Here is a 19702-nt window from a genome sequence, read left to right on the forward strand (position 1 = left end):
CCTCTTGAGACTCTCATCCCGTTAGCGGGATCATTTTCCAGCGAAAAACTCCTAGCGACATTAGCATAACGAAATTCAATATTTTTTTTTTTTCAAATATAGGACTGTCTCATATCGTTTTATAGATACACCTCTCTTGAATCGACCCTCGTTGTCCGATTTCAAAAAGGTTTTACAGGAAAAGCACAATATTAGATTATGTTAGAGGAGTACATGGTAAAAGTAGCATCATATGAATTTTCCGACCAGGCACATGCATCACATATAACCAAAAAACAGCTAAATGCAGCACTAACCTTTTACAAACTTCATCAGATGACACACCTAGGACATCATGTTACACACAGCATGCAATCTTTTGTTCAATAAAGGTCATATTTCTATATAAAAACAGCATTTTACATCGGCACCTGACGTTGACTAACTATTTTTTCATAAAATGCGTCCCGGGAAACAGTGCTACAATTTTATAAATTACTATTCGAAAAAAAGGATTTTTTTTTTTTATATTGTCAATCTAAGATTTATAGATGAATATCTCTTGAAAACACCCGTCATAACAGATTTTAAATTAACTTTACAGGGTAATCACACTTTGAGATAAAAGGGGATGCGATACTCAGAAAATGAGCTAGAAAGCCTAGCTCGTCGCCATCTTGGAACAATCGCACATCACATCTGATCTTGTATAATATTGGCAATAATCCCTCACCTTTAGTTGTCTTCATCAGAAAGCACTTCCAGGAATCCCAGGTCCACGACAAATGTATTTTCGGTCGAAAAAGTCCATCCTTTATGTTCCATTAGCTTGCTGTTGTTAGCGCGTCCTAAGACTGTAACCAAATGTTGATCCGTGCGCGGCACTTGGCTAACGAAAAATGACTATTTTCCCTTCGTTAGGTTCGTTCAAACATGTCAAACGTTGTATAATCTTCAGGGCCTGTTTCAACAAGAGAGCCAATCAGATTCGAGTGGGACGATTGCATTGTGTTTCAAAACGTTTCCAAAGGTGGGGGCAGACACGGCCGCCGACGTCACAATGCTGATGGCCCTCCTACTGTGACCAATTGCCACATCGTCTCCTGCACTGAGTTTCGACAGCAGAAGCTTCAAAACACTTTGTAAAGACTGGGGACATCTAGTGGATGCACTGGAAAGTGCTCAATTATAATTTTTTCACGTTGTGAATTACAGGGAAGGCTGTGAAGTCGAGTCCACAATTCAGAATCCCACTTCCTGGTTCAATCGGTCTCGGGGTTTTGACTGCCATACGAGTTCTGTTATACTCACAGACACCATTCAAACAGTTTCAGAAACTTTAGGGTGTTTTCTATCCATATAAAATAAGTATATGCATGTCCTAGCTTCTGAGTTTGATTAGTAGGCCGTTGAAAATGGGAACGAATTTTTTCCAAAATGCGCTGTGGCGCCCCCAGTGGTAGGATATACGCAAGAGGTTAAGAACATCTGAAGGTACCACTTAATGTGATGTCTATCAGGCCTCCCGAGTGGCGCAGAGGACTTCACAACAGATCCGGGTTCGATCCCGGGCTGTCTTGCAGGCTGGCGCAACCGGGAGACCCATGAGGCAGCGCACAATTGGCCCAGTGTCGTCTGGGTTAGGAGAGGGTTTGGCCGGCTGGGATGTCCTTGTCCCATCGCGCTCTAGCAACTCCTGTGGCGGGCTGGGCGCATGCACGCTGACACGGTCGCCAGTTGGACGGTGTTTCCTCCGACACATTGGTGCGGCTGGCTTCCGGGTTAAGTGAGCAATGTGTCAAGAAGCAGTGTGGCTTGGCTGGGTTGTGTTTCGGAGGACGCATGGCTCTCGATGTTCGCCTCACCTGAGTCCGTACAGAAGTTGCCGCGATGGGACAAGACTGTAACTACCAACTGGATATCACGAAATTGGGGAGTAAAAGGGTTAAAAAATATATATATATATTTTAATCCATTAGTCCATCCCTATGGAGACCCTTATGGATCGATTCTGTATGTCAAGGGTGCTTCACATTAACATATTAAATGCTCAAACATGTCTAGTATTCTGTGCTTTATGCAAGTGTAATGGAGCAGAGTCATCATGCAGCTGAGTTGGTGGTGATGGGTGCAGTGTGGGTGTTCAGAGGTGACGAAAATCTTTATTAAGACACAACGTGACTGGCCCTCTTTTGCGCATTGTCCGTAAGATTCTATGTAAAATCAAAACATCTCGCTTTTCCTGCCATGTGTGCTTTCCAATCACGTCAGCCCATAGATGGTGTTGGATGTCGAGTGGTATGATGATGACTCAGTCATTTGACTCACAGATTTGGATGTGATTAATTATGCATACCCGAGTACAGTAAGTAATGCATCTGTGGAACATAGAATATCCGAACACTCCCTTTCAAATGGGCCCATGCTAACTAACAGGCCTGGGGCTATTCATTGTGCATGATACCATATCACTGGGCAGGTTGGCATTTATTGTCATTAATCCTGCCCTGGAGGCAACTCTGCAGAGTGGTCACTAGCTGGCACAGCCACAAAGTCATAACATCTTATTTTAAACCTAACCCTAACCTTAAAGACGTCCTCCAGTGATTTTTTTAAATGTTCCTGTTGAAAAGCGATATCTGAATTATAAATACAGTAGTACACACAGAAAAAGGTAAAAAAAATTGGTTTTGAGCAAAATAGTGTTTTTCAGACACAACTGCAAACTTCAAGGAGTAGGCATTCAAGGAGTTGATCTGATGGGGATTTGGGATGGCATCTGTCTCCTCCTTGCTTGAGGAACAATAGAGGAGCAATAGAGAACAAAAGAGGAATGCTCACCCCCACCCTCCACATTTTGTACTATGTCACGACTTACCTTGACCACCTACTGAGATGTGCCTTTTGTTGAGTAAATCAGGTGTTAAATAAAGAAAATGAGACAAAGAAAATTTTAATTAAAAACAGGTTCAGCCCCTGGTTTGACCGTGATCTGGCAGAGTTACTCCACCTCAAGAATTACATTTGGCGAAAGGCTCTGCACACGCATATTCAGGCTGACTGGCTCTCGTTCAGGCAAATGAGAAATAAGTGCACTCAGGCTATCCGGAAGGCCGAAGTTAGTTACTTTAAGGAGCAGATCTCTCTCTGTGGGTCTAACTCCAAGAAGTTCTGGAAAACGGTTAAAGACCTAGAGAATAAACCCTCCTCCTCACAGCTGCCCATGATGTGGTTGTTACTGACAAGGAACACATGGCTGAGCTCTTTAATCACCATTTCATTAAGTCAGGATTCCTATTTGACTCAGCCATGCCTCATTTCCGTCCAACATTTCCTCATCTCCCACCCCTTCTAATGCAACTAGCCCAGATGCGCCTCACTCTTTTTCCCCCGCTACAAAGTTTCTCCCTGCAGGCAGTCACTGAGTCCGAGGTGCTAAAGGAGCTCCTTAAACTTGACCCCCAAAAAACATCTGGGTCAGATGGTTTAGATCCTTTCTTCTTTAAGGTTGCAGCCCCTATCATCACCAAGCCTATCTCTGACCTTTTAACCTGTCTCTCCTCTCTGGGGAGGTTCCCATTGCTTGGAAGGCAGCCACGGTGCGTCCTTTATTTAAAGGGGGAGATCAAGCTGATCATAACTGTTTTAGGCCAATTTCAATTTTGCCCTGTTTATCAACATTTTTGGAAAAACTTGTCAATCAACTGACTGGCTTTCTTGATGTCTATAGTATTCTCTCTGGTATGCAGTCTGCTTCCCGCTCAGGTTATGGATGTGTCACTGCAACCTTAAAGGTCCTAAATAATGTCACCATTGCTCTTTTTTCTAAGCAATCTTGTGGGCCGGCTAAGGAGTATTGTGTCTCTGAAGGGTCTTTGGCCTTGTTTTGCTAACTACCTCTCTCAAAGAGTGCAGTGTATAAAGTCAGAACTGCTGGCTCAGCCACTGCTGTCTCAGCCACTGCCTGTCACCAAGGGAGTACCACAAGGCTCAATCCTAGGCCCCACGCTCTTCTCAATTTACATCAACAACATAGCTCAGGCAGTAGGAAGATTTCATCCATTTACATGCAGATGATACAGTCTCATACTCAGCTGGCCCCTCCCCGGACTTTGTGTTAAACACTCTACAACAAATCTTTAAGTGTCCAACAAGCTTTCTCTGCCCTTAACCTTGTTCTGAACACCTCCAAAACAAAGGTTATGTGGTTTGGTAAGAAGAATGCCCCTCTCTCCACAGGTGTGATTACTACCTCTGAGGGTTTAGAGCTTGAGGTAGTCACCTCAAACAAGTACTTGGGAGTATGGCTAGACGGTACACTGTCCTGTCAAAGCTGCAGGCTAAGGTTAAATCTAGACTTGGTTTCCTCTATCGTAATGGCTCCTCTTTCACCACAGCTGCCAAATTAACCCTGATTCAGATGACCATCCTACCCATGCTGGATTTCGGAGACGTAATTTATAGATTGGCAAGTAAGGGTGCTCTCGAGCGGCTAGATGTTCTTTACCATTCGGCCATCAGATTTGCCACCAATGCTCCTTATAGGACACATCACTGCACTCTATTCTCCACTGTAAACTGGTCATCTCTGTATAGCTGTCGCAAGACCCACTGGTTGATGCTTATTTATAAAACCCTATTAGGCCTCTCTCCCCCATCTGAGATAACTACTGCAGCTCTCATCCTCGACATAAAACATCCGTTCTGCCAGTCATATTCTGTTAAAGGTCCCCAAAGCACACACATCCCTGGGTCGCCCCTCTTTTCAGTTTGCTGCAGATGGCGGCTGGAACGAGCTGCAAAAAACACTCAAACTGGACAGTTTTATCTCTGTCTCTTCAATCAAAGACTCAATCATGGACACTCTTACTGACAGTTGTGGCTGCTTCACGTGATGTATTGTTGTCTCTACCTTCTTGCCTTTTTGCTGCTATCTGTGCCCAATAATGCTTGTACCATGTTTTGTGCTGCTACCATGTTGTGCTGCTGCCATGTTGTGTTGCTGCCATGTTTTGTACCCCAGTATCTCTACTTGCACATCATCATCTTCACCTCTATCACTCCAGTGTTAATGCTAAATAGTAATTATTTTTGCCACTATGGCCTGTTTATTGCCTTACCTCATTTGCACACACTGTATATAGATTTTTCTATTGTGTTATTGACTGTACGTTTGTCTATCCCATATGTAACTCTTTGTTGTTGTTTTTTGTCTCACTGCTTTGCTTTGTCTTGGCCAGGTTGCAGTTGTAAATGAGAACTTGTTCTCAACTGGCCTACCTGGTTAAATAAAGGTGCTTTTTCATGTAATTAAATAAAAATGTTGTTGTCATGTGGCGTTACTACCATGCTGTGTTGTCATGTGGCGTTACTACCATGCTGTGTTGTCATGTGGCGTTACTACCATGCTGTGTTGTCATGTGGCGTTACTACCATGCTGTGTTGTCATGTGGCGTTACTACCATGCTGTGTTGTCATGTGGCGTTACTACCATGCTGTGTTGTCATGTGGCGTTACTACCATGCTGTGTTGTCATGTGGCGTTACTACCATGCTGTGTTGTCATGTGGCGTTACTACCATGCTATGTTGTCATGTGTTGCTGCCATGCTATGTTGTAGTCTTAGGTCTCTCTTTATGTAGTCTTGTGGTGTCACTCTTGTCGTGATGTGTGTTTTGTCCTATATTTTTATTTTTAATCCCAGCCCCCGTACCCACAGGAGGTCTTTTGCCTTAACTGACTTGTCTAGTTAAATAAAAATGAAATAAAAATGTTTACAAAAAATGTAAATGAGGTGAAAAGGAGACAGGAGTGTTTATGGTATGGACAATTTTCACTTAGCAGCTGGCCCATCTAGCGGAAATGGCTCAGTTCTGCTTCCAGGCAAGATTGATGACAATAAACATCAAGCTGTTGGTCCCACAGCTGCTATTCCTATCTATTCTATGGCACAGCCCCATCAGATTTTTTGGGGTGACAAATTGGGGATGACACAAATGTAGAATTACAAAATTCTGTGAACTTTCCTGCTTATTCCCTTCTGATACCGGGAATCCTCCAACCAGGATTTTGGGAAAACCAGGGAATTTATAGAAAGTTCCCGGAATTTTGCAACCCTACAAAAAAAATGGTTGTATTTTGAAAACATTTTGATAGATCTTGTGTAGCCTCCAAACAAATCCAGTTTACACGGGTCTATAACATCTGAGCTGCATCCAGGCTTTCACAACAAAATCTCATTTCTAAGAACAGCTCCGTTGGTAGCTGCTAGTCCTCCTTGCTGATTAGAAATTGTGGTTTACATAGATACTGTAGCCTTCATGTAAACAGACTGATCTGTTTCAAGTGATGGGCTTAACCTTAAATCAACATACACCACATCAGCACAGCTGAGATATTCTTTAAGATTTGGTGACGTTGTAGTCAATGTGTTTGCTGTGGTTGGCAGTGGCTAGACCATTGACAAGGCATCATGTGTTGCCACTGATAAAGTTATATCTGTGATTACACATTGCCTTCAGTTTCCATGTGTCTGAGGTGTCTCGGTCATGTCTTTTATGATTTATGTTACTCCTGGCCATTTCTTAGAAGCCTTCAGTGAGTATAGCTAACACTGAGCAAGGTTATAGCATGCAATGCAACTCAAGACTCAATAACCCAACTAACAGACCAAATAAAATAAAAAAGAAGAGGAAGAAATTCAACTTTATCCCATTTCTTAGAATTTGTCCTGTTAACTAGCATCCTTGTTGGCGTTAATGCATGGCCTATTCTTCTAGCCCTGGATCTCCTAAACAAACGCAATGATGTAATTCGTGTAAACAAAAGGAGAAAATGCATTTCTGTAAATTATTGCTTCAAGGGAAGTGTATGCAATCCATCCGAGAATCTCAGAGAAACCTGTAGCTTCTCTGGCATGTAGCCTATTGTATCCACAATTCATTATTCCATGTGCCAATGGATGCCTTGTAATTTAAAATACCCTCTCTGCATGGACTTGTGATAATTTGTGTCGTGTTGAATTGGCAGCAGGTCATCATGATCGTCATAGGTAAAGTTACTGCGGAGTTCACTGCTGAATTACTAGCTAGAAACCACCTCCTCACGAGGTGCTAACATGACAACCCTTTCACATGTTCACTGTTTATTTTTATCACAAGCTACTTTTAAAGCGTTGCCATAGTCATCAAGTGCATGTACATTAACTGACTTTAGAAAACGAATGTCAAGCACAATGTATTTAAAAGTATAATATTACACTATACTTGCATGGGTATTTCTAGTGTTATTAAAAAGGTATCAGGTATGTAATGTAACATGGAACCTAGTTATATTTACAGTTCCTCATAGCTTCACAGTTGTCCTCCAATGTGTGTGTTTAAGTGAGAAGCCTACACTCAGTTCTTATAATGTCAGGGTGGAAGTTCAGTGGGAGCACTGAGCTCCAACCCTTTGAAAATCCTGTTTATGTTTATCCAGAAAACATAACCAAAATTGCATGTTTACTCCAACGCCTTCGAAGATGTTGATGTGTTAAGTGGAATGTATGTTGTTTTTGTCTCTACAGACCAGTGGCGGTTTGTGCCTTTCAAGATTAGGGAGGACACTTTTTTTATGAGCATGGCCTTATTTCTATGACAGTATATTGGACGACTGTCATTCATATTCCATTCGCCCAGCTCAATGTAAGATCGATAGGGTTAGGCTACTACATGATACTCAAATTTGCCCTATACCAATCATGAGGTTGTTACAACCTAGCCTACAAATATAACTTTATAATTTAGGTGCACAAGTCAAGAAACAAAATTGGAGTAATCAAGGTGACCGACAATGACAAATTCAATACCACATTGCACACTCTTGCCTGCATCTAGCTGATCTGGGGTGTAATCATTAGTACAAACATGAGTTTCTATTGGACAAATTCAGGTATGTCCCTCCCCATTTCGTTCCGTTTGGTTCCGTTTAATTAAGAAACATTTTGCAACAGAATCTGCGGAATGAATAGACCTCTGATCATTTGCACACACAGTTCACTTTCATAGCAGCCACATAGATCAACACTTTGCTCGTTGTATAATTCCTTCTCGCATCTACGCGCTCTCCTCCTCTCACCTTTTCCTTTTGCTTGTGGACTTCAGTGCACAACACAACCACTAACTGCTACACAGCCTACATCGATGTCACCATATTAACGTTATAGTCAACAAACTACAACTAGCGCGTTAGCAAACCCACAGTCCAACCCATGTGTACAATCATGCAGTACAGTGTACAGCAAGCAGTTTAGCAGTTACACCGGCAGGCTCCAGTGGCAATAAATGAATACAATCGAAAGATTACCTTGCTTGGAAGAGTTGCAGCGTTGGATAGCTTTAGCCAGCAAGCTAACATAAACATAATTCCTCTCAGGTTGTCCAACACAGAGATAGCATTCCTCTCTGTTTGAGTCAGGTTGTTGAGTAGGCTAAATTAGCTATTAGCTAAGTAAGTGAAAAGTAAACTAAGAAGAAGAAATACAATGAAATATAGCTCTCTCTCTCTCTCTCTCAGCTCCTTAATTTTTGGGATGAAATGTGTATGTTCAGAACTGTTCAACTATCATCTTTCTCTCTCTTTGAGTCAACTACTCACCACATTTTATGCACTGCAGTGCTAGCTAGCTGTAGCTTATGCTTTCAGTACTAGATTCATTCTCTGATCATTTGATTGAATGGACAAGATGTTAGTTCATACTGCAAGAGCTCTGATAGGTTGGAGGATGTCCTCCAGAAGTCATAATAATTACTGTGTAAGTCTATGGAATGAGGTGGGAACCACGAGCCTTCTAGGTTTTATATTGAAGTCAATGTACCCAGAGGAGGACTGAAAATAGCTGTCCTCCGCCTACACCATGGTGCTGTTGATGCTACTGTAGACCGTGATTGCAAAACAGTGTGTTTTAAATCGGTTATTTGGTGATATGTGAATATTTTTACCTAACAATTATAACTTTTTAAATGCTTAACTATTATAAGTTCCCTTCCTCCTCTGAGGAGCCTCCACTGCTCCAGACAACACCACCAGAAAGATACAAGGCATGAAATAGCCATTTTAATTTCTCCTCTGAGTGTCTACCCCACTCAGAGCAATTGTATCAGCAGTGTGGGTACAGGCTCTGCAGTGAATGGAAGAGTCTGAATCACAAGCCTGTAGGCCCCCAATGTATACCCCCTCTCTTCTCCTCTATCCATAACCCACAACATTATTAGACCCCATTGATGACTGTTGTCATTATTGTTGATTTTGATCAAAACCCACTTCTTCCTACAAGTTTTATTGTGGTGGTTGATTATGTATTAACTACCCTGGAACTGAGCCATATTGGTGGTGATGATGATGATGTGCAAAGAGAGTAAAATCCATGAAACACTGAAGTTATTCTACATTTCATATTTTCACATTACCATACCCTTATTTGAGGTTGCTGATCATCTCTGCTTTTTGAGCACAAACTAACTCTCTTTGCAATAAAGGCAATGAAGTATGGATGCGTGTCTTCCTGAGCCCAGCTGCTCCATGAGTGAGTTAGTTAGTGTTATTATCTGTTTGTGAAATCCTGTAATCCAAACCCACACCACCCACCTGCTTACGGATAGGGCCACACTGCTGCCTTTTGGAGCCCTCTGCTTTAAAAACACTGCAGTGGACCTCTGTGCCTTCAGAAAGGATTCATACCCATTGACTTATTCCACATTTTGTTTTGTTACAGCCCGAATTCAAAGTGGCTTAAATATTTTTGTTTCTCTCACCCATCTACACACAATGCCCCATAATGACAAAGTGAAAACATGTTTTTAGATACTTCTGCTAATTTATTGAAATTAAATAAATAAATAAATATCTAATTTACATACATAAGTATTCACACCCCTAAGTCAATACATGTTAGAATCACCTTCGGCAGCGATTACAGCTGGGAAAGTGTAAGTGCTTTACACACCTGGATTGTGCAATATTTGCATATTTATTCTTTTTTTAAATCTTCAAGCTCTACAAGTTGGTTGTTGATCATTAATAGACAGCCATTTTCAAGTATTGCCATAGATTTTCAATACGATTTAAGTCGAAACTGTAACTAGGCCACTCAGGAACTTTCAATGTTGTCTTGGTAAGCAACTCCAGTGTACGTGCATTTGGAAAGTATTCAGACCCCTTGACTTTTTCCACATTTTGTTACGTTATAGCCTTATTCTAAAATGGATTAAATCGTTTTTTTCCCCTCATCAATTTACACACAAAATTTTGCAAATGATAAAAAAATAAATGTATTCAAACCCTTTACTCAGTACTTTGTTGAAGCACCTGTGGCAGCAATTACAGCCTTGAGTCTTCTTGGGTATGACGCTACAAGCTTGGCACACCTGTATTTGGGGAGTTTCTCCCATTCTTCTCTGCAGATCCTCTCAAGCTCATGTTGGATGGGGAGTGTTGCTGCACAGCTATTTTCAGGTCTCCAGAGATGTTAGATCGGATTCAAGTCCGGGATCTGGTGGGGCCACTCAAGGACATTCAGAGACTTGTACCGACTTGGCTTTGTTTTTGCTCTGACATGCACTGTCAACTGTGGGACCTTATATAGACAAGTGTGTGCCTTACCAAATCATGTCCAATCAATTGAATTTACCACAGGTGGACTCCAATCAAGTTGTAGAAACATCTCAAGGATGATCAATGGAAACAGGGTGCACCTGAGCTCAATTTTGAGTCTCATATCAAAGGGTCTGAGTACTTATGTAAATAAGGTGTTTCAGTATTTATTTTTTTGATATACATTTACCCAAAAAAATGAAAACCTGTTTTCACTTTGTCTTAATGGGGTATTGTGTGTAGATTGATTATATATATTTTTACATCCATTTTAGAACAAGGCTGTAACATAAGAAAATATGGAAAAAGTCAAGGGGTCTGAATATTTTTTGAATGCACTGTATATTTGGCCTGGTGTTTTAGGTTATTGTCCCACTGAAAGGGAAATTGTCCGATGGAAAGCAGACCAGGTTTCCTCTAGAATTTTGCATGTGCTTAGCTCTATTCCATTTCTTTTTATCCCTCCAAAAAAATCCCTCGTCCTTGCCGATGACAAGCATACCCATAACATGATGCAGCCACCACCATGCTTAAAAATATGAAGAGTAGTACTCACTGAATGCACTGTATATTTGGCCTGGTGTTTTAGGTTATTGTCCCCCTGAAAGGGAAATTTGTCTCCCAGTGTCCGATGGGAAGCAGACCAGGTTTCCTCTAGAATTTTGCATGTGCCCGATGTGACGTGTTGGATTTGCCCAAAACATAACGCTTTGTATATTTTTTGTGTCCAAAAAATATCTGCAGTCATTTTTGCAGTTTTGCAATTTTACTTTTAGTGCCTTATTACAAACAGGGTGCATAATTTGGAATATTTTTTATTCTGTACAGACTTTCTTCTTTGCACTCTGTCATTTAGGTTAGTATTGTAGAGTAACTATAATGTTGTTGATCCATCCTCAGTTTTCTCTGATCACAACCATTAAACTTTTTAACTGTTTTAAAGTCACCATTGGCCTCATGGTGAAATCCCTGAGAGGTTTCCTTCCTTTCTGTCAACTGAGTACTGGGTGTATTGATACACCATCCAAAGTGTAATTATTAATTTCACCATGCTCAAAGTGATAGTCAATGTCTGCTTTATTTAATTTTTTTACCCATCGACCAATAGGTGCCGTTCTTTGCGAGGCAAAGGAAAACCTCCCTGGTCTTTGTGGTTGAATCTGTGTTTGAAATTCACTGCTCGACTGAGGGGTACAGAGATGAAGTATAGTCATTCAAAAATCATGTTAAACACTAATTTTGCACACAGAGTGAGTCTATGCAATAGACTATTGAGAGCTTTTTATGTGGCTTGTTAAGCACATTTTTGCTCCTGAACTTATTTAGGCTTGCCATAACGAAGTTGTGGAACACTAATTGACTCAAGACATGTCAGATGTTCATTTTACATTCATTTGTAAACATTTATAAAATCATTATTCCACTTTGACATTATGGGGCATCATATGTAGGCCAGTGAATCAAAATCTCAATTTAATCAGTTTTAAATTCACGGTGTAACACAACAAAATGTGGAAAAAGTTAAGGGGTGTGAATACTTTCTGAAGGCACTGCAAATGGATTGTAATGGTAAACAGTAGTGGGCTGTGATTACTCTGTACCTGGAGGGTTTCTGAACAGCCTTTCACAAACTAAAATCAAAGGGAAAAGCCCTTGTTGGCCTTCAGTGTGGAGACCAACATCACCTGACACAGTTTCTATAACTGACACAGTTGTTCTGATGTAAAAACCCACCTTCCCCAAAATGATGATGCATCTGGAGTAACACAAGTGGAGTCAGAGGCTTTTCCTCTGTCAGATAGGTTACTTATGGCGCTTTTCAATTGAGACTAACCCCCAGACCAGTGGGCCGCCAGTGTTTTGTGTTAATGCTGGCTCTAGTGTTATTGTGTTTCCCTCAGGAGTGACACTAAAGACATGCAGCGAGCCGAATCAACAACCTCTGCATCATTCAAGACTATTCAAATCAAATAAAATGTTATGTGTCACATGCACCGAATACAGCAGGTGTAGACCTTACAGTGAAATGCTTACCTACAAGTCCTTCACCTACACTGCAGTTAAGAAAAAACAAGTGTTAAGAAAGTATTTACTGAATAAACTGAAGTAAACAATAAAACATAATTAATATATAGAAAAAAAAGAAGAATATAGAAAAATAACAAATAATTAAAGAGCAACAATAAAATAACAGTAATGGGGCTATATACAGTGGGTACCGGTAGAGAGTCAGTGTGCAGGGGCACAGGTTAGTCGAGGTAATTGAGGTAATATGTACGTGTAGGTAGAGGTAAAGTGGCTATGCATAGATAATGAACAGAGCGTAGCAGCAGCGTAAAAATGTGTGTGGGGGGGGTTCAATGCAAATAGTCAGAGTAGCCATTTGATTAGCTGTACAGGAGTCTTATGGCTTGGGGGTAGAAGCTCTTAAGAAGCCTTTTGGACCTAGACTTGGCCTTCCGGTACCGCTTGCCTTGCTGAATTCGCCTGGTATAGAGGACCTGGATGGCAGGAAGCTTGGCCCCAGTGATGTACTGGGCCGTACGCATTACCCTCTGTAGTGCCTTGCGGTCGGAAGCCGAGCAGTTGCCATACGAGGCGGTGATGCAACCAGTCAGGATGCTCTCGATGGTGCAGCTGTAGAACTTTGAGGATCTGATGACCCATGCCAAATCTTTTCAGTCTCATGGGGGGGAATAGGCACTGTCTTGCCCTCTTCACGACTGTCTTGGTATGTTTGGACCATGATAGTTTGTTGGTGATGTGGTCACCAATGAACTTGAAGCTCTCGACCTGCTCCACTACAGCCCTGTCGATGGGAATTAGGGCGTGCTCAGTCCTCTTTTTCCTGTAGTCCATTACTATCTCCTTTGTCTTGATCATGTTGAGGGACAGGTTGTTATCTTGGCACCACACTGCCAGGTCTCTGATCTCCTCCATACAGGCTGTCTCATCGTTGTCGGCGATCAGGATAACCACTGTTGTGTTTTTTTTTTTTAATGGGTGGATCAGATTTAATATTGCGGAAAGATTGTTGGTTCCATCAATGTAATTGTCTGCATCATTTCCAATCCCCCATATATTTTGGGGGTAAATATATATATATATATATATAAAAAAAAAATATATATATATATATATATATATATATACTGCTCAAAAAAATAAAGGGAACACTTAAACAACACATCCTAGATCTGAATGAAAGAAATAATCTTATTAAATACTTTTTTCTTTACATAGTTGAATGTGCTGACAACAAAATCACACAAAAATAATCAATGGAAATCCAATTTATCAACCCATGGAGGTCTGGATTTGGAGTCACACTCAAAATTAAAGTGGAAAACCACACTACAGGCTGATCCAACTTTGATGTAATGTCCTTAAAACAAGTAAAAATGAGGCTCAGTAGTGTGTGTGGCCTCCACGTGCCTGTATGACCTCCCTACAACGCCTGGGCATGCTCCTGATGAGGTGGCGGATGGTCTCCTGAGGGATCTCCTCCCAGACCTGGACTAAAGCATCCGCCAACTCCTGGACAGTCTGTGGTGCAACGTGGCGTTGGTGGATGGAGCGAGACATGATGTCCCAGATGTGCTCAATTGGATTCAGGTCTGGGGAACGGGCGGGCCAGTCCATAGCATCAATGCTTTCCTCTTGCAGGAACTGCTGACACACTCCAGCCACATGAGGTCTAGCATTGTCTTGCATTAGGAGGAACCCAGGGCCAACCGCACCAGCATATGGTCTCACAAGGGGTCTGAGGATCTCATCTCGGTACCTAATGGCAGTCAGGCTACCTCTGGCAAGCACATGGAGGGCTGTGCGGCCCCCCAAAGAAATGCCACCCCACACCATGACTGACCCACCACCAAACCGGTCATGCTGGAGGATGTTGCAGGCAGCAGAATGTTCTCCACGGCGTCTCCAGACACTGTCATGTCTGTCACATGCTCAGTGTGAACCTGCTTTCATCTGTGAAGAGCACAGGGCGCCAGTGGCAAATTTGTTAATCTTGGTGTTCTCTGGCAAATGCCAAACAGCCTGCACGGTGTTGGGCTGTAACCACAACCCCCACCTGTGGACGTCGGGCCCTCATACAACCCTCATGGAGTCGGTTTCTGACTGTTTGAGCAGACACATGCACATTTGTGGCCTGCTGGAGGTCATTTTGCAGGGCTCTGGCAGTGCTCCTCCTGCTCCTCCTTGCACAAAGGCGGAGGTAGCGGTCCTGCTGCTGGGTTGTTGCCCTCCTACGGCCTCCTCCACATCTCCTGATGTACTGGCCTGTCTCCTGGTAGCGCCTCCATGCTCTGGACACTACGCTGACAGACACAGCAAACCTTCTTGCCACAGCTCACATTGATGTACCATCCTGGATGAGCTGCACTACCTGACCCACTTGTGTGGGTTGTAGACTTCGTCTCATGCTACCACTAGAGTGAAAGCACCGCCAGCATTCAAAAGTGACCAAAACATCGGCCAGGAAGCATAGGAACTGAGAAGTGGTCTGTGGTCCCCACCTGCAGAACCACTCCTTTATTGGGGGTGTCTTGCTAATTGCCTATAATTTCCACCTGTTGTCTATTCCATTTGCACAACAGCATGGGAAATTTGTTGTCAATCAGTGTTGCTTCCTAAGTGGACAGTTTGATTTCACAGAAATGTGATTGACTTGGAGTTACATTGTGTTGTTTAAGTGTTCCCTTTATTTTTTTGAGCAGTGTATATAAACTCAGCAAAAAAAGAAACGTCCCTTTTTCAGGACCCTGTCTTTCAAAGATAATTCGTAAAAATCCAAATAACTTCAGAGATCTTCATTGTAAAGGGTTTAAACACTGTTTCCCATGCTTGTTCAATGAACCATAAACAATAATGAACATGCACCTGTGGAACGGTCGTTAAGACACTAACAGCTTACAGACGGTAGGAAATTAAGGTCACAGTTATGAAAACTTAGAACACTAAAGAGGCCTTTCTACTGACTCTGAAAAACCCCAAAAGAAATATGCCCAGGGTCCCTGCTCATTTGCGCGAATGTGCCTTAGGCATGCTGCAAGGAGGCATGAGGACTGCAGATGTGGCCAGGGCAATAAATTGCAATGTCCGTACTGTGAGACACCTAAGACAGAGCTACAGGGAGACAGGACGGACAGCTGATAATCCTCGCAGTGGCAGACCACGTGTAACAACACCTGCACAGGATCGGTACATCCGAACATCACACCTGCGGGACAGGTACAGGATGGCAACAACAACTGCCCGAGTTACACCAGGAATGCACAATCCCTCCATCAGTGCTCGGACTGTCCGCAATAGGCTGAGAGAGGCTGTACTGAGGGCATGTAGGCCTGTTGTAAGGCAGGTCCTCACCAGACATCACCAGCAACAACGTCGCCTATGGGCACAAACTCTCCGTCGCTGGACCAGACAGGACTGGCAAATAGTGCTCTTCACTGACGAGTCGCGGTTTTGTCTCACCAGGGGTGATGGTTGGATTCGTGTTTATCGTCGAAGGAATGATGAGCGCCTGTCCTCTGGAGTGGGATCGATTTGGAGGTGGAGGGTCCATCATGGTCTGGGGCGGTGTGTCACAGCATCATCAAACTGAGCTTCTTGTCATTGCAGGCAATCTCAACGCTGTGCGTTACAGTGAAGACATCCTCCTCCCTCATGTGGTTCCCTTCCTGCAGGCTCATTCTGACATGACCCTCCAGTATGACAATGCCACCAGCCATACTGCTCGTTCTGTGTGTGATTTCCTGCAAGACAGGAATCTCAGTGTTCTGCCATGGCCAGCGAAAATCTCAATCCCATTGAGCACGTCTGGGACCTGTTGGATTGGAGGGTGAGGGCTAGGTCCATTCCCCCCAGAAATGTCCGGGAACTTGCAGGTGCCTTGGTGGAAGACTGGGGTAACATCTCACAACAAGAACTGGCAAATCCGGTGCAGTCCATGTAGAGGAGATGCACTGCTGTACTTAATGCAGCTGGTGGCCACACCAGATACTGACGATTACTTTTGACTTTGACACCCCTTTGTTCAGGGACACATTATTCAGTTTCTGTTAGTCACATGTCTGTGGAACTTGTTCAGTTTATGTCTCAGTTGTTGAATCTTGTTATGTTCATACAAATACTTACACATGTTAAGTTTGCTGAAAATAAAAGAAGTTGACAGTGAGAGGATGTTTCTTTTTTTGCTGAGTTTACGTACACATACAGTTGAAGTCGGAAGTTTACATACACCTTAGCCAAATACATTTAAGCTCAGTGTTTCACAATTCCTGACATTTCATCCTAGCAAATGTTCCCTGTCATTAGGCCAGTTAGGATCAACACTTTATTTTAAGAGTTTGAAATGTCAGAATAATAATAGAGAGAATTATTTATTTCAGGTTTTATTTCTTTCATCACATTCCCAATGGGTCAGAAGTTTACATACACTCAATTAGTATTTGGTAGCATTGCCTTTAAAATGTTTAACTTGGGTCAAACGTTTCGGGTAGCCTTCCACAAGCTTCCCACAGTAAGTTGGGTGAATGTTGGCCCATTCCTCCTGACAGAGCTGGTGTAACTGAGTCAGATTTATAGGCCTCCTTGCTCGCACACACTTTTTCAGTTCTGTCCACAAATTTTCTATAGGGTTGAGGTCAGGGCTTTGTGATGGCCACTCCAAGACCTTGACTTTGTTGTCCTTAAGCCATTTTGCCACAACTTTGGAAGTATGCTTGGGGTCAATGTCCATTTGTCACAAATGGGTCTTCCCATTTGCGACCAAGCTTTAACTTCCTGACTGATGTCTTGAGATGTTGCTTCAATATATCCACATAATTTTCCACATAAGTGCACCAGTCCCTCTTGCAGCAAAGCACCCCCACAACATGATGCTGCCACCCCCGTGCTTAACGGTTGGGATGGTGTTCTTCAGCTTGCAAACATAAAGATGGTCATTATGGCCAAACAGTTCTATTTTTGTTTCAACAGACCATAGGACATTTCTCCAAAAAGTACGATCTTTGTCCCCATGTGCAGTTGCTGTAGTCTAGCTTTTTTATGGTGGTTTTGGAGCAGTGGCTTCTTCCTTGCTGAGTGGCCTTTCAGGTTATGTTGATATAGGACTCGTTTTACTGTGGATATAGATACTTATGTACCTGTTTCCTCCAGAATCTTCACAAGGTCCTTTGCTGCTGTTCTGGGATTGATTTGCACTTTTCGCACCAAAGTACGTTCATCTCTAGGAGACAGAACGCATTTCCTTCCTGAGCGGTATGATGGCTACATGGTCCCATGGTATTTATACTTGCGTACTATTGTTTGTACAGATGAACGTGGTACCTTCAGGCATTTGGAAATTGCTCCCAAGGATCAACCAGACATGTGGAGGTCTACAATTTTTTTCGGAGGTCTTGGCTGTATTATTTTGATTTTCACATGATGTCAAGCAAAGAGGCACTGAGTTTGAAGGTAGGCCTTGAAATACATCCACAGGTACACCTCCAATAGACACAAATGATGTCAATTAGCCTATCAGACGCTTCTAAAGCCATGACATCATTATCTGGAATTTTCCAAGCTATTTAAAGGCACAGTCAACTTAGTGTAAGTAAACTTCTGACCCACTGGAATTGTGATACAGTGAACTATAAGTGAAATAATCTGTCTGTAAACAATTGTTGGAAAAACGACTTGTGTCATGCACAAAGTAGATGTCCTAACCGAGTTGCCAAAACTCTAGTCTGTAAACAACAAATTTGTGGAGTGGTTGAAAAACGAGTTTAAATGACTCCAACTTGAGTGTATGTAAACTTCCGACTTCAACTGTATGTACAGTTCTTACAATCAAGTGGTGATCCTAACTGACCTACGACAGGGAATTTCTACTAGGATTAAATGTCAGGAATTGTGAAAATCTGAGTTTAAATGTATTTGGCTAAGGTGTATGTAAACTTCCGACTTCGACTGTATATACCACTTGGATCCTGTTTCAGTAATAATGAAATCGAACCTTCTTGTTGTGTGGCCGATAATCTAACATTTATACAGGAGTGGTTAAAACATGCTAATAATGGTCCTCTGAGTACATCAAAAAATGTTTTGTATACTTCCACTGGCATGCCATCCAGTCCTGGAGTTTTCCCAGCCTTAAAGGCTTTAATTGCATCAAGAAGTTCCTCCTCTGTAATTAGGCCTTCGCATGAGTCTTTCTGTCCAGATGTTAATTCGACATTATTAATAAGAAAAAAATCCATACAATTAGCTTTGGTTAGTGGAGATGGAGGAGACTGAAACAAAACATATTCTTAAAGTACTTTACTTCCTCTTTCAAAATATCATTTGGTGAATCATGCGTGACTCCATCATTTTTAACAAGTTTCAATACATTTTTTTTGGTAGCATTTCTATGTTGAAGATTGAAAAATTATTTGGTGCATTTTTCCACATATTCCATCCAGTTCGCTTTATTTTTATAATATACTACACTGGATCTTTCTTGAATAAGTTCCTCCATTTCTTTTTGTTTTTCCTCCAACTTATTCTGTGCCTCTATGGTACAGTTTTTATTGCTATCTAATTGTACTGACAGTCCTTCAATTTCCTTTGTTAATATGGACTCTTTTGATCTAAATTGCTTTTGTTTTATAGAGGAGTACTGAATTGCATGGCCTCTAAAGGCACACTTAAAAGTGTCCCATAGAATAAGGGGATCTGCTGTACCTATATTATGTAGGAAAAAGTCAGTTATAAATTCTTCTCTCCTAGTTATACACAAGTTATCATCCAGGAGGCTTTGATTAAATTTCCAATATCCTCGCCCACGTGGAAGTTCTGTAAGTGTAATATATATGCCAATTATGTGATGATCCAATTGCATTCTGTCCCCTATCAACACTTTTTAAACGTTTGGTGCCAGAGAGAATGACATAAGAAAGTAATCAAGACGACTAGCCATGTATATCCCACTAGGTCAGTGCCACACCCTGATCTGGTTCACCTGTCCTTGTGATTGTTTCCACCCCCTCCAGGTGTCGCTTATTATCCCCGGTGTATATATCCCTGTGTTTCCTGTTTCTCTGTGCCAGTTCGTC

Source organism: Salmo trutta, chromosome 9, assembly GCF_901001165.1.
Source record: "Salmo trutta chromosome 9, fSalTru1.1, whole genome shotgun sequence".
NCBI lineage: Eukaryota > Metazoa > Chordata > Actinopteri > Salmoniformes > Salmonidae > Salmo > Salmo trutta.